Below are 25,445 nucleotides of genomic sequence, written 5' to 3'. Positions count from 1 at the left end.
ATTTTTTACTACTTTCACTCAGAAATGTATTCCCACCAAAAATACTCATGTATTTAAAGTGGGATTTTTTTCAGATATAACTTCTGAGGGCAGCTGTCTGAATTTATCATTAATTATTGCCTAACTATGGCAAAAGAAAAAGGACCTGCTTCTTTCTCCCCTAAAAACTTCCCAAATTGGAATGCAATACTCTTTGCCTAATTCGTGTCTGTTATTCAACAAGATAGAAACAGTAGGTTTTAAAAAATTGAACCAACTGGGATTTTTGAGAAATGAGTTAAGTCACTGAAAAATGAATTAATTCTTAGTTAAGAATTGAAAGGAATCTAGCAAAGTTTGCAAAAGAAAATAATGAATAGAAATTCAAAACACTATTTAGAGAACAAACACAAGATTCTACATACCTGTTTTTACAAAATACTTGTTAAGACAAATGGGGATAAAATGACAAAATGTGACGGCATTACACATCTCCCTAACCAATGTTCTTAAAGATGACCAGTGAACTCCTACTTGCCCCTTCCTCTAGCCCCCATCCTACTCACTTTGTGTGCAGCATAAGATGCCACTGACCTCCTTTTTCAAACTCTTACCTTCTCTGATTTGTTTGTGACATTTGTCTCTTTTAGATCTATCTCTCTAATTGCTACTTCTCAGTTCCTTTTCTTATGCTATGCTGTAAATGTCAGTAAATTCCAAGGTTGCAACTTCCCAATTTTTTCTTGTTCTATGCAGGCTTTTACTGGTAATCTCATCCACTATATCATTCCCACCATATCCTCTAGACAGGTGATTTCAGCCTAGTTCAATATCTACCACTCAGTCTTCCCTTCCAGTTTCCAGACCCAAATTCTCAACTGCTTGCTGTACCAAATGTATTGAAAGAGACCTTGATTCTTATGACTCAAGTTTAACATCTGCTAAACTGAATGTATTGCTATTTCTCTTACAACTTATGCTTCCATATGAGTTGTCCATGTGGTATCATAATTTCCGCTTTGCTAACTCTGTTAGTTTCCTAGGACTGCCATAACAAATTACCACAAACTGGGTGGCTTAAAACAACAGATACTTATTTTCTCGCAGTTCTGGAGGCCAGAAGCCTGAATTCAAGGTTGGTCCTTCTGAAAGAGCTGAGGGAGAATTCGTTCCATGCTCTCTCTCTTAACTTTCGGTGATCACCAGCAATCCTTTGTGTTTTCTGACTTAGGGATCTAGTGCTCCAATTTCTGCCACTGTTGTCACATGGCATTCTCCTTGTGTCTGTTTTCTGTCTTCAACTAGGCTTTTTAAAAAAATTCATACTGTTCTGATTTATTCATCATCCGTGTACCTAAGAGACTTGGCAAACATAAATTAACTATATGTAAATTACTATATTCATGAGCAGATACAAAAATAGGAAAGGCACCATTAGTGTAAGGGTACTGGATTGCAGTTGATAGGCCACTCCAGAACTTAGGCTTCTTATAAAGACCTCAGTCACTGGATTGAGGGCCCACCCTACTCCAGTATGGTTTCATCTTAACTTAAATAGTTATATCTATAAAGACTCGATTTTAAAATAAGGTCACATTCTGAGGTTCCAGGTGAACATGAATGTTGGCAGAATATTATTCAATGTAGTACAATGACCAAACATGGAATTCCCTACTCTGACATTAACCCACATATTTTAAGTTGACTCTCTCCATTCTTCAAGTCACACTTCCTTCTTACTGCACCTAATTATCTTCTTTCTTTTTTCAATTATTTTTCCAAAGCATAGCTAATCATGTCCCTCTTCTGCTTAGAATTCTGCCTTGGTTCCCCATCAATCTCAACTGATCATGCAAGCCAAATTTTAGGTCACTTGGGGTCGTATGTTAAAATGTTTGAACCTTTATTGTATTCTATTAGGCAGTAATGAACACCATTTTTCTAAAGCTGTTTCCTTTGCTTTGAATACTTTCCCTATACATTATCAAAGTGCTGTCCATCCTTCATGATTCAACTAGGATACCACCTCTGCTGTGAACTCACCGCTGATCACCACCCACTCATGTTACCATGCCCATCAAAATTAGTCATCTCTCCATGTTATACTAAAGCAGCAATCTTAAACTAGAGAATATGTTATCCCTGCATGCATGTGAAAACACAGATAGTTTTAAAAGAACCAATTTCAAGATCCACATCTTATAAATGTTCTCTTTCTTAAAACTAATAATATTGAGTACAGCTGCAGACTACGTGTTTTTCTTTCGTATCTTCCCTTTCACAATGAACTTCCCTCCAACCCCACCACTTTACCCCAAAAAATAAAAAACTTAACTCACCTCACCCATTCCAATCTTACTAGCATTGCCCTGGAGGGTAAAAACTTCTGTAACCCTAATTGTTAATTATACAATTTTTTGGCCTGTGCCTCAGAATGAATTTAAAGAAATAAGGAAACTGCTATTGTTCTTTTCTTTTTCATCAGCTTTTTAAAAAATGAGCTTCCCTTGTACCTATATCAAAAAAAGTCACAAATTTTATTCAAACAATAACAAATCCTTTATTCTTTCATAGAGAGATATAAATAAATTTTTAGTCTCATTCTTCTCAATAAAAGATGGTTACTGACCATCTTTGGTGACTCACATCTGCAATCCCAGTACTTTGGGAGGCTGAGGAACCTACTTCAAGCCAGGAGCTCCTGGCTTAAAGACCAGCCTGGGCAACAAATCAAGACCCCATCTCTACAAAAAATAAATAAATTAGTAAGGCATGATGGCACACATCTGTTGCCAGCTACTCAGGAGGCTGAGGTGGGAAGATTGCTTGAGCTCAGGAGTTTATGGCCTCAGTGAGCTATGATGGTGATAGAGTGAGACACCATCCATAGAATAGAATAGAATAGAATAGAATAGAATAGAATAGAATAGAATAGAATAGAATAGAATAGAATAGAATAGAATAGAATAACAACTATCCAATATGAGTTTCCTTCTATGTTTATCAACATTTGTAGAATCGGTCGGGGACAGTGGCTCACACCAGTAATCCCAGTACTTTGGGAGGCTGAGACAGGCAGATTGCTTGAGCCCAGGAGTTTGAGACCAGCTTGAGCAACCTGGTGAAACCTCATTTCTACAAAAAATACACACACTCACACACAAAAGAAATGCCAGCACTCTGGGAGGCCAAGGTAGGTGAATCACGTGAGGTCAGGAGTTCTAGACTAGCCTAACCAACATGATGAAATCCTGTCTCTACTTCAAAAAATACAAAAATGAGCCAGGTGTGGTGGTGTGCACTTGTAACCCCAGCTACTCGGGAGGCTGAGGCAGCAGAATTGCTTGAACCTGGAAGGCAGAGGTTTCAGTGAGCCGAGATCGTGCCACTGCTTTCCAGCCTGGGTGACAGAGGAAGACCCTGTCTCAAAAAAATAAATAAATAACCAGGTGTGGTGTTGCACACCTGTAGTCCCAGCAACCCAGGAGGCTGAGGTGGGAGGATGGCTTGAGCCCAGGGAAGTCAAGGCTGCAGTGATCTATGATTGTACCACTGCACTCAGGCTTGGGCGGCAGAGCAAGATCCTATCTCTCTCACACACACACACACACACAGAGTTAAATTGTAGGATATTTTTACTGTTTACCAAAACTTTCATCATGGAATTACGAGAAACAATGCTTTACAAAATATAAAAATTAGTAATATAAATAAGAAATAGCAAACAGAGCTCACATGAAGCATAGTTATATAAGGCAAATTCACTGTTTTTTTCTTTTATCTCTTTTGGATTTTATCTCCTGATGTATGTTTCTTCCTTTCTATTTGCCTTTCCTGTCCCATCATAAAATTACCCAAAGAAAAATACATTCATAGCTTCTATATGTATATATGCAGAGGAGAAGGGCAAGGATCCTAGAAAAGAAGCTGGAGAAATACAAGAAGATGAAATAAAATGACATCATAATGCTCCAGCTAACATGAAGACAAAAACGCATAGTAGTTAAAATATAGATACGTATTTGATATGCTTGCATTCTTTTCATATGAATTTCAGCATTTTAACAATGAGGTGGGTTTGCACACTACAAAGTAATATAACTAAATGGCAATTATATGGTCAATTAGGGCTTATAGATAATTCAGGGAAAGAAAAAATATTCTCCTCAGATCTTGGGTCATTAGAGAGTTTGGCAGTTTGAATACCTGACTTTATAGTTAATGATTCACCAATCTTCAACTTAGCTTTTTACATATATTTTAAAGCACTCAGGCACATCAACTAAGGTCGAACAAATAGTTAGAAGTAGTGGGTATATTTACTCAATAAGCATTTATTTAAAACCTACTTTGTGCTGGTCTTACGGAGAATGAAGAAAAGACATAGTTCCTTGCTGTGAGAATCTTACAGTCTATGATGATGTTATACACATAAATCACTTCAAATATTCCATATTCACTGATGAATACCAAGTTCTTATTGCCAGAACTGTATTTCTGAATGTCTCCCGGATATTACAAACAAGGTTTTATCACACAAGGTCCTACAAACACCTCGAACTGAAGATACACAAAAAGTAACTAATTTTTTTCATGCCGCTACTACATACAAACATCTGCTTCCTGAATTCCTATTTATATTGATGTCATCCTCATGAGTCTAGTCTCTTGTAATAGAAACTCGAGTCGTTCTTGATTTCTTTGAATTATCCGAAAGCGCCATGTGTGGCTCATTAACCTATCCTCTCACTATTGCTAATTTTTCAAAGTTCAATGCTGTCTGCTCAGGCCTTTTGTCTGCTTAATACTCTGCATTGGGTCTCTTTGCCCACTGCTTAATGTCTAAACTCCTCACTAGATCACATGGGACCATCATAACCTGGCTTCACTCACCTTTCCTTTCCAGACCCAACCACCATCACTCCTGCCACCCTCTGCCACCTGGCCCCCTATGCACACACTTATACTCTGTTCCAATCACACCAAAATTTGCTGAACATGCCATGTTCTTTCATGCCTTTGAACATATCACTCTCCATGCCTAAAAGACCAGTCTATCATTTATCTGTCAAAGATATGCTAGTCCCTTAAGACAGTGCACTTCCTCTACAAAGCCCCTCCTTGACACCCCAGGCTAAGTTCAGTGTGGAGCAAAGTACTTTGCACATGTTTTTATTATTTATCATTAGCTATGGATTGACATCCTTGTTTCCCCCATTAAACTATGAACAACTATCGGACCTGCGGCTGTCTAACTTGAATTTCTATTTGCAGTACATAAAGTAGAAACTCAATAACTGCTTGATGGATGAATAAACTTCTAAGCACACCAAGATTTTAAGAAGGAATCCGTGAAATTATATCTATGACAACAAGTCTTAACCAGAAAAAAAGTTATTCTGGCTTTACAGACCTAGTGTCCACCTATTTCTGAACCGTTTAAGATGAATCGGAACTATTTTCATTGCCTCTTGGTCTCCACCATCCTTACGTAAGCTTATATATGTCTTAATGTGATATACTTGGAGATCTTGATTCTGAGACAGGATCATTTACTTTTGAAAGAAGTATAAATCGTACTATGATAATAAGGGAAGAGAGAAAAACACTGATAGTCTGGGAATCTATAAACAGTTATAGATGTGATATATTTGTGGGCCACATAAGGAAGGGGTTCATGGAGGGGGGAAAATCTCATACTGAGATTTTTTTTAAGTGGAATCTACAAGTTACCCAGATCCACTGTGAACCCTATGGGCTGCCACTTGGAGGTGAGATAGGAGGGGCAGATATGAGGAGATGAGAATGGATGGAGCCTACATGGGCTAATGTAGACCCAATGTCAGACATTGGAAGGAAGATAGACAGTGAGAGCTCTGAGGAAAATCTGTGAGGAAACTCAGGTCTTGATGAAGTATCCTAATGTCTACTCTACACTCCATGCTGGGCTGTTTGTATATTTTCTCAGAATGGAAGTTCATTGGTTGGGGACGGTGGCTCACGCCTGTAATCCCAGCACTGTGGGAGGCCAGGGCGGGCAGATCACCTGAGGTCAGGAGTTCGAGACCAGCCTGGCCAACATGGTAAGACCCAGTCTCTACTAAAAATACAAAAATTAGCTGGGTGTGCTGGCACACACCTGCAGTCCTAGCTACTCGGGAGGCTGAGGCATGAGAATTGCTTGAACCTGGGAGGCAGCGATTGCAGTGAGCCAAGATCATACCACTGCACTCTAGCCTGGGTGACAGTGTGAGACTCAGTCAAAAACAAAAACAAAAAAACAAAAGGAAGTTCATTGAAGCACAGCAGCTACATTATTTTTCTATTGCCACAAAACAAATTACCACATACTTAAGTGATTTAAAACAACACCCAAAAATAAAAGTTGAAGATAAAACAAATAAATAAAATTAAATTAAAACCCACATTAGCAAATGGGTCTGAATCAGAAGTCTGGGTGGGCTCAGCTGGGTTCTTGGCTTCAGGTCTCACAAGGCTGAAATCAAGGTATTGGCCAGGCCAGACCAGGCTCTCATTGGGAGGTTTTGGTGAAGAATCTACTTCCAAGCTCACTCAGGTTATTGGAAAAATCAGTTCCCTGCAGTTGTACCTCTGAAGTCCCTGTTTTCTTATGAACAGTTAGCCAGAAATCACTCTCAACCTCCTAGAGACCTCATGAAATTCTAACCAGGTGACCCTCTTCTTCACGATCAGCTATGGAGGATTTCTCTCAAGTAAAATCTCCCTTATGCTTCAAATCTCTGCCTTCTTGCTGTGTGAGCAGTGGGAGGAAGTCTACTTTTAAAGGCCTGGTATGATTAGATCAGACCTACCTACATAATCTCCTTATCAACTGTGCCATATAACATGGACTATTGATGGGGATAAAACCACCGTATTTATTGTCCCCGGGATTATGCAGGCACATATACCAAGGGGCAGGGAATCTTAGGGTCATCTTAGGTGCCTGCCTGCCCCACCATCTGTAGCTTTACTTGTCCTAGTGATACAATGTAATGACAGAATCACTGTCATCAAGATCCAATATAGTCAAGAGTTACCACTTGCTATTTAAGGATTCTAATATTTTTAATAACAAATCTGTATTCCACCAGCACTATTTCCATTAAACCTAATGTTTGAATTGTACTATTCAATTGCAAAAGAAGGGGAAGTTAATAATCTTGAATATATAAGGAAGGTGAAAAGTTTAATCCTTCCCTTGTATCTATCTCTTCGTGGACCCATCTCTATTGCCATTTTTTTCTCATTTAGCCCACAAAACAAATCGCCTGCAGCTCCTGTTATAAATGAGTATGCTGATGCCCAGCTACACAACCTGGTGAAAAGAATGCGTCAAAGAACAGCCCTCTACAAGAAAAAGTTGGTAGAGGGAGATCTCTCCTCACCCGAAGCCAGCCCACAAACTGGTAAGCATTGCTCCCTCCAAGTACTGGGAAGAAGGAAGTAATGAGGGTACCTGTGTTTTGCAGATGTTTCAGTTTGGATTTCCCAAAAGCAGATCCTGAGAAAATTATTTACACATAGTTTATTTTGAGAGTGATCCAGGAAGGTACAAGTGGTGAGACAGAGAAGAAAGTTAAGATGTACAGATGGGTTACTAAGAGGATCACTGACCAGATGCAGTGGCTCACACCTATAATCCAAGCACTTTGGGAGACCAAGACAGGAGGACTGCTTGAGCCTAGGAGTTTGAAACCAGCCTGGGCAACATAGTGAGGGCCTACTGTGCCATTGGGGCTTTATCCAGCTGAAAAGCTGTGTGGATCATACTTGAGAATTATCTGAATGGAAGAGGAGGAAACTGATTGGTGCTGGAGCTTCATACTGTTACCTCCCCAGCACTTTAAGTAAACCTGCTCGAGGAAATCCTCCGACAGACACAGGGAACCCCCCTACAGGTGATCTCCAGGCTCAGGGTATATGTGTAGGACACAAACAGTATCTTCTATAGCAAATTTTATTGTAAATATTAAAAATACCCATATTATGCAAAGTACATATTATAAAAATACAGGAATATTACCTGGGTATCCAACAGAGCAAAGGACATCAACAAACCAATCACGTAAAGGGAGGGACTATTATCAACCACCCTAATAATTACAAAAATGTGTTTATGAAAATTAATCAGGCAGGCACAGTGGCTCATGCCTGTAATCCTGGCACTTTGGGATGCCGAAGTGGGTGGATTACTAGGTCAGGAGATCAAGACCATCCTGGCCAACATGGTGAAACCCCATCTCTACTAAAATACAAAAAATTAGGTGGGCATGGTGGCGCGTGCCTGTAGTCCCAGGTACTCGGGAGGCTGAGGCAGAGGTTGCAGTGAGCCAAGATCACGCCACTGCACTCCAGCCTGGTGACAGAGCAAGACTCCAAAAAAAAAAAAAAAAAAAATCAATATGTAGAGCACAAAAATAATATATACTATTATTACATCTATATAAAATATTTACATATATATACAGAAAAAGAATAGAACAAAGCTTGGATGTTTAACATATAAAAGCAAATCAAGTTGATAATTACATGGGATGGAGTTGACCTTCCTCATAGTTCTGTATAAGAGAATGTGGGTTTTCAAAATAAACTGTGTATTGCATAACAGTTTCTTTTTAAACAGAAGAGGCTAAAAGAAATCATAGTCATTATGCTTTTATAAAGATATATTGAAAAGAATATTGTGTGTGACATATGTGAGGGTAAAGAAGCACCAAACCAAAACCTGCAGAATGACGTACATTTGCAGTGTTTCTGATCTCTGACTTTATTGATGCTCCAAAGTATGTGAAAATCAAGCTTGTATTTAAAATATTCTATTTGTAACACCTTTGTGACACCTTATTTGTGAGCTTTAAACCTGTTACATATTTCCAAATTCCAGTGTTTTCCTTACCTGTATATTTTCATAAATGCTACTATTTTATTTTGTTTTTATTGTATACTTTAGGATATACAACATGATTTGTTTTCTTTTTTAGAGAATGCCTTTATTTTATACTCTACATTTTTATTTGAGACATAAACTGTAAAATCCACAATTAAGTGTACAGTTCAATTATTTTAACATATTCTTTTTTCATTTTTTAAAATTTTATTTTCCATAACATTGGAGTTACAATGAATTTTTAAAGCAAATTCCAGACACTATATTCCATCCATAAATATTTCAGTGTAGACAAACATTTTATTTATATATTTATTTAATCTTATTTTATTCTTCTAGTGGCAGGGTCTTGCTCTGTCACCCAGGCTGGAGTGTAGTGGCACAGTCACAACTCACTGCCACGTCTAACTCTTGGGCTCAAATGATCCTCTTGCCTCAGCCTTCAAAGGAGCTGGGACTACAGGCCTGTGTCGCCATGCTTGGATAGTTTTTACACATGAATAGTCCTGTTGCATCACCATCACCACCCTCCAAGATAAAGGACATTTCCCTCACTAGAGAAGACTTACAGTCTCCCCAGGTGACAAAGCTCCCTTGCCAAGGTAATCACTATCCTGAATTTTGTCATCATTTAGTAGTTTTTCCTGTTCTTTTTTTATTTTGGAAAAATTTAAAAACATTTATTTATTTTAAAAATTGTGTTTCCTTTAATTTTTTACATTGACATATTTTTTCTTTATACACACACACACACAGTGAAATAAATGTCACTATTTTAAATGTCATGAAGGTTTTGTTTCATCTGTCTGTATCAAAAGAGGAAGATTCCTAAATGTTCTGACTTTAAGACATTCAAGTTTTTTGGGTTTTTTTATACTTTCAGTTCTGGGATATATGTGCAGAACATGCAGGTTTGTTACATAGGTATACATGCGCTGTGGTGGTTTGCTGCACCCATCAACCCATGGTCTACATTAGGTATTTCTCCTAATGCTATCCCTCCCCTTGTCGCCCACCCCTGATAGGCCCCAGTGTGTGATGTTCCCCTCCCTGTGCCCATATGTTCTCATTGTTCAACTTCCACTTATGAGTGAGAACATGCGGTGTTTGGTTAAGAAATTCAAGTTTTGGGCCGGGCGCGGTGGCTCAAGCCTGTAATCCCAGCACTTTGGGAGGCCGAGACGGGCGGATCACAAGGTCAGGAGATCGAGACCATCCTGGCTAATACGGTGAAACCCCGTCTCTACTAAAAAAATACAAAAAACTAGCTGAGCGAGGTGGCGGGCGCCTGTAGTCCCAGCTACTCGGGAGGCTGAGGCAGGAGAATGGCGTGAACCCGGGAGGCGGAGCTTGCAGTGAGCTGAGATCCCGCCACTGCACTCCAGGCTGGGCGACAGAGCGAGACTCCGTCTCAAAAAAAAAAAAAAAAAAAAGAAATTCAAGTTTTTAACTAAGCTAACTTAACCTCTTTAAATGTTTCATTTTTTTTTTTCCTATGAAGCAAAGCCCACGGCTGTACCACCAGTAAAAGAAAGTGATGATAAGCCAACAGAAGAACATTACTACAGGCTGTTGTGTTTCAAAGTCAAGAAGATGCCTTTAACAGAGTACTTAAAGCGACTTAAACTTCCAAGCAGCATAGATTCATACACAGGTATTAACAAAGGGTGAACTATTGTAGTGGGAGGGCTGGCTATCACCAAGAAACCCTGTGACTCAAAGTCACAGATAGCTTCTATTTTCCTTACCTCATAATCTCAATCTAACTAGCAAGCAGAATTTAAGTTATATAACCTGCAAAGGATCATTTGCCCATCTTTGGTGAAGATAAGAAATACAGTATTCCTGCCTATATTTAAAAGGCAGTCCAGATCCTCTCCTGCCCCTAATTACCTTGGAAAAGAAGGCCCAAAGCAGTCCACAATATGTGCACTGACACACTCGCAATTCATTATAAAGTGTCAGTCTTCTTCCATGGCTTCACATTGTTGATTATTCTAATTGAATAAATCCTTTCCTGCGGCCTCCCATAGGCAGAGAAGGCCTATGTGTGAAGGGACGTGGACTACGTTAATGGGCTGACCCTCTGCCCTCCCATTTAGTGCCATCCTCCTTCTGGCAGGATGTGGCCTTTCTGCCACCTGCCCTGGGCAATCAATCCTGCAACTTAACTACTGAGGAACTAAAGATCTGCGGCTGCAGTGATGTCTGTGCAAAGTCCTTCCGACTTTTCGTGAAATTCTTTCCTGATCCAAATAGTAGTTACCTGTGTGGACAGACTCAGAGTGGCCACTTCTTCAGGAGACTGGAAGGAAACTGTCCACTTTCAGAAGAGGTGATAAGATCATTTAACATCTCTTGTAAAGCCTGGTGCCTCACAGTCCAGAGGCAGAATTGTGCTGAATGTTTAATAGAGCCTCCTATGGCAAACAGCTCTCTAGAGGTTAGTGTCCCAACCTCCCCAAACTAAGCAAGAGAATTCTTTCTGTGTTTGTTCTCTGTCATTTGGATTGTTCCACTTGCTGTTTTTCCAGATCGACTCTATCTCCTGTGGCTCTTGATTGTCAGCCTTGCCTATAACTGGAACTGCTGGTTTATCCCACTGCGCCTCGTCTTCCCATATCAAACCCCAGACAACATACACTACTGGCTTATTGTGGACATCATATGTGATATCATCTACCTTTATGATATGCTATTTATCCAGCCCAGACTGCAGTTTATAAGAGGAGGAGACATAATAGTAAGTGGGGTTCGGAAAAGGCAGAAACTGAAACGTGAATAACATCTAATTGGGCTACAAAAAATAACAGCATTGTTTTATTTAATGTTTGACTGGCTATCTGCGTGGACAACTGCAAGAAATCATGAGCAATAATAATAAGAAAACAATTACAAAACAGCCATTGAGTGTTCACAATGTGCTGGAAAACATGCATCTCCCTGTACCTTAATTTCCTCATATTTAAAGTGAAAATAACAAAAACACCATCATATTGATTGAAAGATTAAATAAATTGAGGCCTGTGAAGTGCCTAGACTGTATCTGGTGCATAGTGAATGAGTATTAAATGTCAGCTAGCATTATTGTTCTAGTTAATTTACTTATAATACCGCACTTAATCCTTTCAATGACACTATGAAAAAGATGTAATTAGCCCTATTTACAAATGAGGAAACTGAGGTTCAGGGAGAGAGGTTATTTGCTTAAAGCCCAAAGCGAGAGAGTAGAGGGGCCAGGATTCTAACCCAGGCCTTGCCTCTACAATCACGCTGGTTCAGGTCAGCAAGTTTTTCAGAATTTGACAATACTTGAGCATATAAAGAGAGTGCCAAGTCTGAAATATTGAAACTATACACATATTTTACCTCAATAATGTTTTTTAAATGGATCAATTATCAATGCCAAAAGAAGAAACTATTTATTATATATTCCTCTGGTAATCAAGCCTCAAACAGTCTGTGAAGCAGTTGTTTTCTATCATGTTACAGTCTACCATTCACCTCAATATTTTAATAAATAAGATAGGTATGATTTCACTCATTAGAACCTACTCAGCCTTCTTAGGAGACAGTCCGGTGTTGTGAGAAAGCACTAGGCTGTAAGATTTTAGGACACAGACTGTGCCTTGTCTATCATTGTGCAGTTGGAACCAAGTACAGCGTCTGCATGTAGTAGATAAATCAAGCACAGGGTTTTAGGCCGGGACACTTCGGGAAAACCTAACTTAGAAAGCAAAGCTTTCATGACCCTTTTGTTTTCCAATTTTTATTTTAGATTCAGGGGATACACATACAGGTTTGTTACCTGGGTATCTTGGGTGATGCCGAGGTTTGGGGTATGATTGACCCACGTACTGGACATAGTACCCAATAACGAGGTTTACTACCCTTCCCTGCTTCCTCCCTGCAGTCCTCCTCCCTCTAGTCATCCCCAATTTCTATTGTTCGGATCTTTATGTCCATAAGTACCCAATGTTTCACTTATAAGTGAAAACATGCTGTATTTGGTTTTCTGTTCCTGCATTAATTTGCTCAGGATAAGGGCCTCCAGCTGCATCCATGTTCCTGTAAAGGACATGATCTTGTTCCATGGTGTATATGTACCACATTCTCTTTATTCAGTCCACCATTAGTGGGTACCTAGAATGATTTCATGTCTTTGCTATTGTGAATAATGCTGCGATGAACATGCAGGTGCATGTGTCTTTTTGTTAGAAAGATTTGTCTTCTTTTGGATATATACCCAGTAATGGGATTGCTGGGTCAAATGGTAGTTCTGTTTTAAGTTTTTTGAAAAATCTCCAAGTTGATTTCCACAGTGGCTGAACTAATTTGCCCTCCCACCAACAGTTTATAAGTGTTCCCTTCTCTCTGCAGCCTTTGCCAGCAACAGCTGTTTTTTGAATTTTTAGTAATAGCCATTCTAACTTCTATGAGATGGTATCTCATTGTGGTTTTGATTTGCATTTCTCTGATGATTAGTGATGTGGAGCATTTTTTCACTTGTTTTTTGGCCATTGTATGGTCATGACCATTTGAATCAATGTGGATTCACCGCACTGTCCAATACAGTGACCACCAGGCAAATATGTCCATTCAAATTTAAATTTGAATTAATTACAATTAAATAACATTAAAAATTCAGATTTCTCAGCCACATTGTTCATATTTCCAGAACTCAACAACCACATGTCTAGTGGACAGCACAGAAGATTTCCACCATTGCAAAATATACTATTATTCAGTGTGGTAAGAGAATGAAAGAGAAATGAGCCATCCATATCTCCATCAATATAGCCAAACCACAGACAGGTAGCCACACCCCTCACAGATATGAGCAAATCACAAGCACATAGAACACCTCCATTGGTGTTTTGTTTTTTAATGAATATGGCATCTATGGGTCTATCTTTTTATTCTTTACCTGCCAAATTCATCACATCCTATTTCTCATGATCAAATGCAGTGCCCTTCCTAAGAAATTAGCATTCTTACCCTTAGGATAAATTATCTTCTCCTGGATTTACTCTCAGTGTTAAGGGAAGTTTATTGTCAATCCAATCAATCTGAGAAACAGACAAATGTGTTTTCACAAGCACAAATCCAAGTCTTATAGCCACTAGCCCAAGCCCCTTCCCCAGCTAACTAGAAGGATGCTTCCTTTCCATCTGTGGCCAATGTGCCATCCTCCTCCCAAGGCTCAGCAAGGGCTGCACAGAACATGTCCTCCAGTGTCACGATAGGAAGAGCAGACTGACTGACTATATGGCACCTTATGTTCATGTAGAATTTTCAAGAAGATAGTTAGGTTGCTTAATCTTCTTAATATTTTCTGTTGGATCTTCAGAAAGTCTTAAATTATCAGAAAGCTGAAAGGAATAGTTTTGAATATTTTTTTCTTCCTTAAAAAATTGTCATTTTCTAGGAAGTGTTTTCTATATTTGAAATCTTTCCTAGAAAGAAATACTAAAGGCAAAAGCCAAAGCTATACCAAAAGTCTATTCAAAATATGCCTTGTGCAGACTTTAGAACACTAGTTAACTCACCAGCACCCATCCCCAGAGCAACCTGGCAGCTTGATGAATGGTGATGACAGTGTACAAATAAGAAGTAAACAACAACAAAAAAAAGGAACACTAATTTCAACCTCCATTAGACTCACAAGGGGGGAGAAAATCAATATTTGACAAATGGAAAATGACAAAATCCGTAAAGGGAGACTTTTATTTTGAATTTTCTAAGAGGCCTTTGCACACAATGAGTGTTAAAACCAAGAAAACTAACCGGTAAAAAACACACGCAACGAGCTCTATTTAAAATGCATTATCATAAGCTACAAATATAGAGCAGGAAATAATTGCTTTGTTTGTTCAATTAAAGAAACCAAATTAATGGTTTCTTTAATTTAGAGTAAGTAGCTGCAGCCTTTGAAACTTGATTACATTTTCGTAAGAAGACTATGCACATTGAGTACCCAACCTGAAGATCTCACTATATTTAGCTATCTATGCTACCATTGGTATACAACACTGAATCATTCATTCATTCATTCATTCAAGAAACATTTATTAAATACCTACAGTTGCTAGGTAGATACATCTACTTAATTCATTTATTAAATAAATGCACCATAACTGGAGGATGGAAATATTAATTCCCCAAGGCTTTGAAGGAAAACAAACAAGTAACAGACAACAGATTGAGGTGCTAACAGCTACAATAGAAACCAGGAGGACTTATAAGTTTTTCACAGCATTTATTTATAAAATCTTTCTCCTAAAAGTGATGCTACAAAGATAACAGAATTTTGAAATGCAGTCGAACCATTAGTCTGTTGTATGTAATTTCCTTTAGAGATAGCAGAAATTGAGTTGGAAATGACAGTGAAGATTATTTAGGTAAGAGACACATCCGTAACCCTTTGCAAAATTCACAGAAATCCTCGCTGTCATCTAGTTACAACGTCAATTAGGCCTTCCTTTATAATCAACTGCTTTTGGTACTTAAACCTCTCAATTGCTCTTTATAAACCAATCTGAAGAAAATCACTCCCTTCTCTGTGTTTCCTACACTTTACTCATAATTCTATTATTTAATTGTATTAAATATTGATTAGACTAATTATGAAGTAGTAGAAACAAACAGTCCGGGGTCAAATTTCACTTCTGAAATTTGCTAATAGCATTAACTGGAAGAAAGTAAACTTACCCTTTCATTGAATACAATCTTTTTCATCCCCCAAAATAGGAATAGTCGTACTGTTGCAGGACTTTTCCTTAGTTCCGTTAAAGACAGGGTCCTTGTCTGTCCCATGGCCATGAAAATGTAGGCTCGGAGATGGTTTGAAAGGTGAGCGAAGCAGGGTTTTATTAGGTGAAAAGGTTTAAAAAGGGGGGGAACAGGGATCCTCCACAAGGCCAGAGCCCCCTGCTAGAGTGCTTCCTGCCCACTGTTCGAATTCCAGGTTCCACACAGGAAGAGGAGGGGCTAGGCTCCTTCCTACTGCAAATGTAGCAAACTTTCCAAGGCTCCACCTCAGTGGGCAGGCTGGCTGGCGTTTCTGCAGCAACCCCCTCCCACCCGGCTATCTCAGCACCCACCTTATAAACCTATTATGAAGATTGAATAAGACACCTAGCTCGGGGTCTGGCATGTAGAAAACACACAGTTGATTGTTAAATGAATTAAATGAATGGATGTCCACACACTTTACTTTTCCCTCTTGTCTCCTATTTGTCTATGTATCTCTCTTTCTTACCTGAGGATAAGTTTCTTGAGAGTAGGGACAGTATTCGATTCACTTCTTTATCTAACCTAGGAACTTAGAGTACACTCAAGAAATGTTTGAAGGAGTGAATGAATGGTAATCTCAGTTCAAGGATTTTATTTCCTTGAATAATTAATCTGCATTATAACTATTTCAGGTAATATTATTTTAAAATACTTCTTCCATCTGTCCTGTGTAAAATTATGAAGTTTCTATGAATTGTTTTCAGAAGAAGTGAATACTGGCCTCAGTGTGCAGCTTGGCGCAGGCTCACAAATTGCTGCAGTGGCACCCCATGCTCAGCCTCGCGGACTGAGTTGGCGGCGGCGGGACAGGGACAGCAGCGCACCCGCGCAGCCCTGCACCTGGGCCTGTCTCCTGAATATTTACACATTGCCGAATCTCCTGTGGACAAGCCACCACGAGGCCAAGACTGTCCCATGATGGGTTGAGCCTCTTCTTGTGCCTAGAGATTCCGAGAATCCTATCCATCTTTTTCACCAATACGGTTTGTGGACTCTGATAACCCAAATCTGACATCAGTTCTGGAATGTCTAGAAGATACTAAGAACAACAATCACCTTCGTCAGTAATTGAAGTAGTTGATATGTGAACTCTGCAGATTATATAACCTTCCTAAGCACCTGCATGTTTGAGATGCTAGATCAACCACTACCCATGGGTCAGAATGGGAAAACAGAAGTGATTTCAGACGAAGAATAGATGGTTGGAGATATAAAATACTTAAATCACTATAAGATGAAGGAAGAAGAACTTACTAGTGGGAAAAAGTCGGAGGATGAAGGAATTCAAAAAGAAAATTTGGCAACATTAGAGAAAATTAGGAAGACTCAAAGGCAAGACCATTTAAATGTGGTGTGGTGTTTGGGTCAGTGCAAGCTTCAGATAGACTTATGAAAGAGCTCAGGGACGTATACAGATCACGGAGTTACAAAACAGGTCTGCTGGAACTTTTTGTCTTCTTCCTGAAAGAGAATTAACTCTTACATGATTTTTATCTTCTGACAAAAGCGTGAGTAATATTGCTTGGAAAGGATTTATTCAGTGGAACTCATAAATGACAGTACACGACTGGCATGTTAAACTGCAGAAGGTCGACCCTGATAGTCTTTTGCACAATGATCTTCAGATCGGAAAAGAAAAAGAAAGATAGAATATGTTTTGTTTAACATATCTTTTAAGAAACTGTTGTGGTTGTCAACTGGGTTGTCGTCCTAAAGTATGAATCTGTTATATATTGACCGAAGTTGCTAATGGCTACATTTCTACTGGTTCATATGGGGGAACGAATGAAGCACCAAAGCCGAAAACAAAACACAAAATACACACACACACACACAAAAACAGGAAAGTAGAACTTCAGGGAGGGGACGATCTGAGAGGTAAATGGCTGAAATTCTATTGGATTTGTGTTTCTGGACCATGCCTCCTGATACCAGAAAGAAGGGCCTTTTCTGGGGTAGGAGTATTTGTTAAGAGGCCTGGGAAGAATGTTATTGCCTTGAGCTAACTGGCCTTGTGAAGAGGACTTTAAACTGAATTGCCAAGTTTTTAGTATTGGAATTCACAGACTTTGGAGGGTAGCAGGATGACTTTCCATTAGATCCTCCATTTGTTCGAGTGGTGTTACCTGTTCTCTCAGGAGGGTATGTATTGGGTGGGGGAGCACTGCATATGGAACTTCTCACAAAACAGGGCTGTAGCTGTGCCTACACAATAGAATTGGTCATCATGCAAATAAATGCCATCTTAGTCAGAGGCAAAGCCAGAGTGCAGTTTGGAGCAAATAAGAATCAATATAATCTAGCAAGAGCCCAACAATTCTATAATTCCATTGTACAGATGCATGAGAAAAATGGTCCCTCTGGACACACTGCCGCCTGGCCATGCTTCCTTTCCCTTTCATCTTTCTCATCGACCAATGGGCTTGGAGCATTGAGGCCATGCCCCATTCTGCGTTCTAGTGTGGCCCTGGTTACTTCTCCTCTGGCTCAGTTGCACATCTGCCTGGTAGATGACTGGATGTGTTTAGCAGTGGTTGCCAGGATCGTGCTGATGTGGCCCCAACCCCACCTCCCACCTTACCCTGTGATGTTGGAAGAAACCCTACAGAGCAAATTGGCTGTGGCCAAGAAAACATTGAGAGAATATCAGCGTAGAAAATACCCTGGTGTAGGTACAAGAGCAAAAAAAGGAGAAAATTAAAAATGGCAGCAACCCTGAGACAACCACTTCTGTTGGTTGCCATTCACCTGATGATACATCCAAAGACCATGCTTCTCCCCTCCCACTGTCTGCTCATGACACCATGTTAGTTGGTGGTGTCTCTTCCCCTGGTGCCAGTTGCGCTAGCATGGCGGCACCTCAGAATCATGATGTTGACATTGGTCCCAATCTCATGGATGAAACCAAGGCTTTCTCATTGACCGGGAGCCCAGGACAACTCTCCCAACAGCTCAATGGTCTTGCCTCTGAGTCTACATCCTTTGTCAGTGGGTAGGGCCCTGCATCATCTGCTAACCTGAAGGATCTGGAGAAACAACAGAACCAAGAAATTCTGGATCAACTGGAAGAAGAAAAGAAAGCAAGGAATTGAAAGCAGGGAGCCCAGAGGGAGTAGTTACAGGTTCAAATTCAGACCACAGGGATACTCATGTCCAGGAAAGCAGAGTTATGGACAGTCCTGTATTACACTCAGCATGCTGCCAGGTAGTTTGAAGGAGAGTCAAAGGATCTGGCCAGCCGCCTGCAGTATTCCTGGCAGCATGTGGGAGAGTTGGAGCCGGCTCTCTCTGCTGTCTCTACACAGCAGAAGATGATGGGCAAGTACAACAAAGAGTTAACCAAAAAGAGAGATGCCCTCAGGCTGGAGTTATATGAGGATCTGAAGCAGCAGAACTCAGAACTAGAAGAGAAACTTGAGTCCTAGTATCGGAGAAGTCAGGGATCCAGCTCAACTTAGAGGAGCTGCAAAAGAAGCTGGAGAGGGCCAAGCTCCTGCTTCAACAGTCCTCAAGCCAGTGTGAACCCCCTAATGCTAACTAGCAGTTACAGCAGGCCATGGAGGATCAGGCACAGCTGGAAGCACACCTGGGGCAGGTTACAGAGTTGCTGAAACAGCTACAGATAGAGAAAGATCAATATACTGAAAATCTGAAAGGAGGGAGCACCAAGTGGTAGCAGAGGATGCAGCTGATGTCAGAGCAGGTGCACAGGTTGAGGGAGGAGAAGGGGCACAGCATGAGTCAGGTACAGGAGCTGGAGACGAGATTGGCCGAACTGAGAAACCAGATGGCTGAACCCCTGCTCCTGGAGCCCCCAGCAGGGCCCTCTGAGGTGGAGCAGCAGCTACAAGTGGAGGCTGAGCACCTGCAGGAGGAGCTGGAGGGTCTGGCAGGACAGCTCCAAGCCCAGGTGCCAGACAATGAGGGTTTGAGTTGCCCAAACCAAGAGCAGGAGGAGAGACTGCTGGAGCTGGAGCAGAAGGCTGAGCTCTGGGAGGAGCAGGCAGAGGCGCCCAGGCCCAAACCTTGGAGACCATGCAGAATGACCTCGCCACCATCAATCATGCAGTCTCCCAGAATGGTGAGCTCAAGAAGCAGATGGCCAAGCTGCAGAGTGGCTTCATGAAGCTGAAAAATGAGAACATGGAGATCACCAGCAAACTGCAGTCAGAGCAGTACATCAAGAAGGAGCTGGGCGAGAAGCTGGGTGAGCTGAAGGAGATGGTAGAACTGAAAAGCCAAGAGGCTCAGAGTCTGCAGCAGTAGTGAGATCAGTACCTGGGTCACCTGCAGCAGTACATGGAGGCCTATCAGCAGCAGGTGGCCACCTTTCAGCAGGTGCCCTCTGAGAAGGAGCTCCACAAGCAGTTACTGCTGCAGACCCAGCTCATAGACCAGCTGCAGCAGGAGGAAACTCATGGCAAAGTGGTGGCTGAGATGGCCTGCCAAGAGTTGCAGGAGACCCAGGAGCACCTGGAAGCCACCAGCCAGCAGAAGCAGCAGCTACAGGCCCAGCTGACCTTCATGGCTCTCCATGGGGAAGGAGATGGACTGGACAGTAAGGAGGAGACGCCTCCACTCATGCTGAGCATCCTGGAGGACCTGGAGAGTCAGGAGGCCATGGTGGCATTCTTACACTCAGCTGTAGCCAGTGCCGAAGAGGAGTAGGCACAGTCACGTGGGCAGCTGAAGGAGCAAAGGGTGAGCTGTAAGTGTCTGGCTCACCTGGTGGCCTCGGTCCAGAAGGAGCCAGAGGCAGCAGCCCTAGCCCCAGGGATTGGAGACAATTCTGTGTGTGGGAAGGCCCACCAGGCCCTCCAGGGGGCCATGGAAAAGCCTCAGAGCCACTTTATGGAGCTCATGCAGGAGAAGGTGGACCTGAAGGAGCAGATGGAAAAGCTGGAACGTCACTGTATCCAGCTGTCTGGAGAGACAGATGTCATCAGTGAGCAGGAGGCCAGGACATGGCAGGCGGAGCTGCACTGTGGTCGGAGGGGTCCCAGTGTCTGAACCCTATCCTCCGGCAGGAGAGTACATCACACTGTACCAGAGCCAGAGGGCAGTGTTGAAGATGTGGCGACAGAAAGAATACATGAGCAGGCTGGCCCAGGACAAGAAGAAGATGAAAGTGAAGCTGCTGGAGCTGCAGGAGCTGCAGGAGCTGGTGTTGCGGATTGTGGGCAACCACAACAAGTGGCATGGCAAATTCCTGGCAGCTGCCCAGAACCCTGCTGATGAGCCCACTCCAGGCACCCCAGCTCCCCTAGGAGCTTGGGACTACCAACAAGCAGGGTGATCTTTGCAAGATGAGCCTCGTCCACAGTGTGGAACCTGCACAAGGAGAGGCCGGGGAGGGTTCTCACCATGACAATCCCACTGCACAGCAGGTTATGCAGCTGCTTCCTGAGATGCAGAACCCCCACGAGCACCCAGGCTTGGGCAGCAACCCCTGCATTCCATTTTTCTATCGTGCTGACGAGAAATGAGGTGAAGATCACCGTCATCTAAAAGCCGGCCACTGTCAGCAAAGCTTGGAGAAGTGGGGCCAGAAGCTCGTCCCCATCAGGTCCTTACCACCCCTTCCCAGTCACCCCATTATCGTTAGAGTAGCAAGGTAAGACCCCTGTGTGATGTGGGGAGACAAACAAGTGCAGACCCTTTGCCACCTTGGCCCGGGCTGAGTCCTTAATTTCTGGATGATTATTGTGGTTATTTAAGAGCCAGAGGCTCATAGAGTTGATTTATTTGGAGGAGGCCTGGTGGCCTCCCTGATGGCCTTACTCTCACTAAAGCAACTTTTCCCTCACAGGGGCTCCCATCTTCTTATTTAGAGAGGCAGCTGAGGCAGGACAATGGGGCTAGATGTAGAACAGGCGAGAGAACGGGCTGCTGGGGGTGACTCCCCTTCCCCAGTGGACATATTGTATCTGCATAACATTTTGTAATTCCAGGGGTAGGGCCACCCCCTGTACTATACATAGAGGAGGTTGAAGCTGGCACATGGAGAGGAGGTTCTAGTAATTATTTGGGGCTCGGAACTTCTTTATTGATAGTATGGGACAGAGAAAGGAGGCAGGGATGGGGTCATGGTGCCCTGGTGATGCAATTTCTGTTTATTTTGCTTTTTGTTTTGGAATAAACAGATTTAGCCATGGTGTGGGGGAAGAAGAGGTGAATACTGCGTAAATATACTAACACTTGAGTAGATCTTCTTCAAAAAGTATCTGTTGGAAAAGGATTTAGGTGCAATTAGCATATCCTTCCTAAAGTAAGCCTCCCCTGAAGAAATGTCTGTGGCATAATGATGAGGCTTAAAAGAGGGAGAGAGAATTAAGTGGGGTGACATTTTAAAAATAAGTACCTAATTGTTACCGGTAAGCATGCTGATCTTCGTAAGGCTAATGATGCCAAGTTGATTTACTGCTCTAAAGAAGATAGAATTTAAAATCACTACATGGCATTTAATTTAATCTAGCAAGTTTTAGTTGCATTTACATTTACTCAATCATAGAATCATTGACAACCTTGAAAGTAAACAGACAAATGTGCTAAGAACATTCTTCCTGGGTGCAGGGTGGAAGTAGTATTTTAACTTAACTGTCTGGCACTTGATATCTATCTGGCTGTCCCATATAAGCTTTGAAGGAAGTGACTGATTTTACTCTTGTGGTACATGATTAATAAGGCTATTTATTTGAACCTGTATCTATGTCTACCTATGTAGGCCATTTTGTTTCACAGTAAAAATCATTAAATGAGCATGTCATATATTTCCTAATATATTTATGTAAAATTTAGTATGTGTATATGAGTAAAAATTAAAGCCAAAAAAGGCAGTAGTGTGGGGAGTAACTTGGGAGTTGACTAACCAATCTTTAACATTGCTCAAACAGCAGTTTAAAACTTCCAGACAGCCTGAATGATAATTGTTAGAAGATGCTACTTCCATGTGTCCAAGTTATAATGCTTCGGTCAACTAATTAAGAGCCCTTAGAAAATCCCTTACTACATATAAGTGAAATATATAAGTCCAATATTCACATTAATTCTTTTAGGTCTGAATATTAACAAATGCCATTCTAGTCATCTATCACTTGTCACACATTGATTGAACACCTACTATGTGTTAGACACTGTGTTAGGAACTGAGGAAATAGAGGAAAAAGATTGGACCCTACTCTCTTACATAGCTCAGAATGTCTAGGACAGACCGGCAAAAAGAAAAATGGTGGGATTTTATGTTGTGAGTCATGAAAAGGCATGGCCAGGGTGCTATAAGGCTCAGAGAAAACCATCTGACAGAGAAGACCCTTAGTCCAAATCTTGATGGATGAGTTGGTGTTACCTGCACCTTTTTCCTCCACAAGAAAAAAGGAAAAACATGTTCTGAGCTGTGGGACAGCATGGGCGAAGGCATTACTATGATGCATTTGAGGAACTGCTGAACAGAGTGGGTTCTGTTCCTGGGATGCTCCAGGAAGTGAGTGGGAAACAGAAAGTAGAGCTTTGTATACCCTGAAAAGGTGCTTTCATTTTTTTTTTTTTCTTAAAATCATGTGGAGTTGCAGGATTTGACATAAACGAGGATTTTAAGTGATCTGATTTAGAGATCATCTGGCTGCCACTGTAGAATTGTTCCAGGGGAACAAGACTAAAGTCAGAGATAGTGCCAGAAAGGAGAGAATGGACATGAGAAAATTTTCGGAAGAAGAATGAGCAGAACTTGGCTATTGGTTGTATGAGGGCTGAGGGAGACCGCGCAGTGTAGGACCACTAAGCAGTGTAGTTGAGGGTGCTCATAGGGTGTAGGACCACTAAGCAGTGTAGTTGAGGGTGCTCATAGGATACTCGGAAGCAGGAGGAGCACAGTTTGGCTCAAGGGCAATGTAGAATGATGATGAATTCAGGTTTGGTGCAGTGGATCTGCTAAGTGAAGAAGACAATGGGCAGTTGCTTACCCAACAGCTCAAGAAAGTGATATTAGGTGGAAGCAGAGATTTGGTAGCATCAACCCACACGGTAATCTCTGAAACTATAAACGTGGGTGAGATTTCCCAGGAAGCAAGTATGAAGAGAAAAGAGAAGAGAGCTAAATCCTGGGGAATGTTGACTTTTAAATGACTAGCCCAAGAATCCAAGAAGAACATTGAAAAGTAGGAAGTGAAGAAATAAAGTAAACTAAGAGTGGCATTACGGATTCTTTGAAAAGAAAAGGTTTCAAGGAAAAAAATTGTCCAAAAAAAATTTTTAATGCTTCAAAGGTTTTTATTCATCTCTCCATTTCTTTCTTCATTCATTTAATAAATATTCACTGGGCTTTTAGTATATTCTAGGCACTAGTTAAATATAGTTGTTAAGCAAAATCAAACCTGTCCTCAGATAGATTACCATTTAATGGAGTAGACTAATTTTAAATAAATGAGCCAAGCAATATATGTGTCATTTCAAATTATGATGAGTGCCATAACAGGATGCTAAGTGCCATAAAGGATACCCTGGGTGTCATCATTAGGAGGTCATTGGTGGTTTTGTACTGTTAGCCTTGAAGAAGTGAGAGAAGTGGGAAGAAGTCAAATTACCACCAAATTGCCATGAGTTAAGGATAAATATGAGGGAAGGATATAGATTAAAGCAGGTAGGCAACTCTTTTGAGAAGCTTGACTGTGGCAAACAATAGAGCAAGAAGAAGAAAACTAAAACCAAACATTATTTGTTTTAAAACCTGAGAATATGGAGCATATTGATTGGCTGAGATTGAAAGGAACCAGCCAAGAGAAATAGTTCTAAATATAAATTTAAAAGTGAGAAAAAAAATAATTGATGAAATTGGCAAAAATTAATGAAAATACAAATATGTTTCAGGTGGATCCAAATGAGCTAAAGAAAAACTACAGGACTTCTACAAAATTTCAGGTAGGTGACTCAAAAACAATTTCAAAATTGCTCAAGTAATCTCTTACCATTTTGACTTTAAATCCCATCTATAGATTTCTATAAACAAAGTTTATACATATGAAGTTTTATTAGACAAAGATAAGCCTGAAGTTTCTGCCTCTCAATAATTACCTGATATATTTCCTTGTATGTGCAAATGGGTAATTCCACATGTAAGTCCTTATTAAGCAGACCAAAATAAGTTAGTGCCCACATTTGAATTCTAATTTACACATCAATAAAGGAATATGGGTTGTATACTTTTCCTTGTCTGCAAAATTCTAGCCCCCAATTCATGTAGCATGATGTTGTAAAGGTTTGCAAAATTGTTTCTACTCCTGCTTCTTTCTTGTTCTCATGTATTCAAAATAAAAATTATTAATAGAAGAGAGGCAATTGTTTAGATAACATGGAACCTTCTCTTCTAAAACATGCGTTTTATTGCCCATAATTGTTTTCTAAGTACTTTGTTCTCTAACTCTGAGAAATAGGCAGAGGTCGGGGTTATTTCGGTTTACCCAATTGGAGTGAACTCTAGCCCCCCACTTCAAAGACAATTCTTTAGTGGCCTCAAAGTTTGTTTAAAAATACAAATCTGGGTTTAGGTCTCAAACTATCCCTGTTGGAAATCTACAATGATTAACACCCCTTTCAATTGGCTTTTTTAAAAATCTCCAACTAATTTTCTTTACTAAAAATTGCCACATACTTAGGCATATTCATAAAAGATCTCTGTGCTACTTTGATGAATTCTACGAAGAGGATAAATACTTTTGTAATCCCATAAAGCTTATTCCAAACTCTTACTTTCCTGAGTTTGAATAAA

General features: G+C 40.8%; 2 pseudogenes across 1 annotated transcript; both read left to right on the top strand.

The window, feature by feature from the left end:
- The first annotated feature begins 5,788 nt into the window (after nucleotides 1-5,788).
- LOC105552593 lies at nucleotides 5,789-18,195 on the top strand (annotated as a pseudogene).
- Nucleotides 18,196-18,236: 41 nt separating this feature from the next.
- Nucleotides 18,237-21,218, top strand: LOC105552572 (annotated as a pseudogene). The gene is made up of 2 exons (XR_001008031.1): nucleotides 18,237-20,630; nucleotides 20,713-21,218. The product of XR_001008031.1 is annotated as a golgin subfamily A member 2-like (transcript).
- The last annotated feature ends 4,227 nt before the right edge of the window (nucleotides 21,219-25,445 follow it).

This window comes from Mandrillus leucophaeus, unplaced genomic scaffold, assembly GCF_000951045.1.
Source record: "Mandrillus leucophaeus isolate KB7577 unplaced genomic scaffold, Mleu.le_1.0 Scaffold1155, whole genome shotgun sequence".
Lineage (NCBI taxonomy): Eukaryota > Metazoa > Chordata > Mammalia > Primates > Cercopithecidae > Mandrillus > Mandrillus leucophaeus.
The sequence above is the reverse complement of the archived record's forward strand: the minus strand, read 5'-3'. Positions and strand labels throughout refer to the sequence as shown.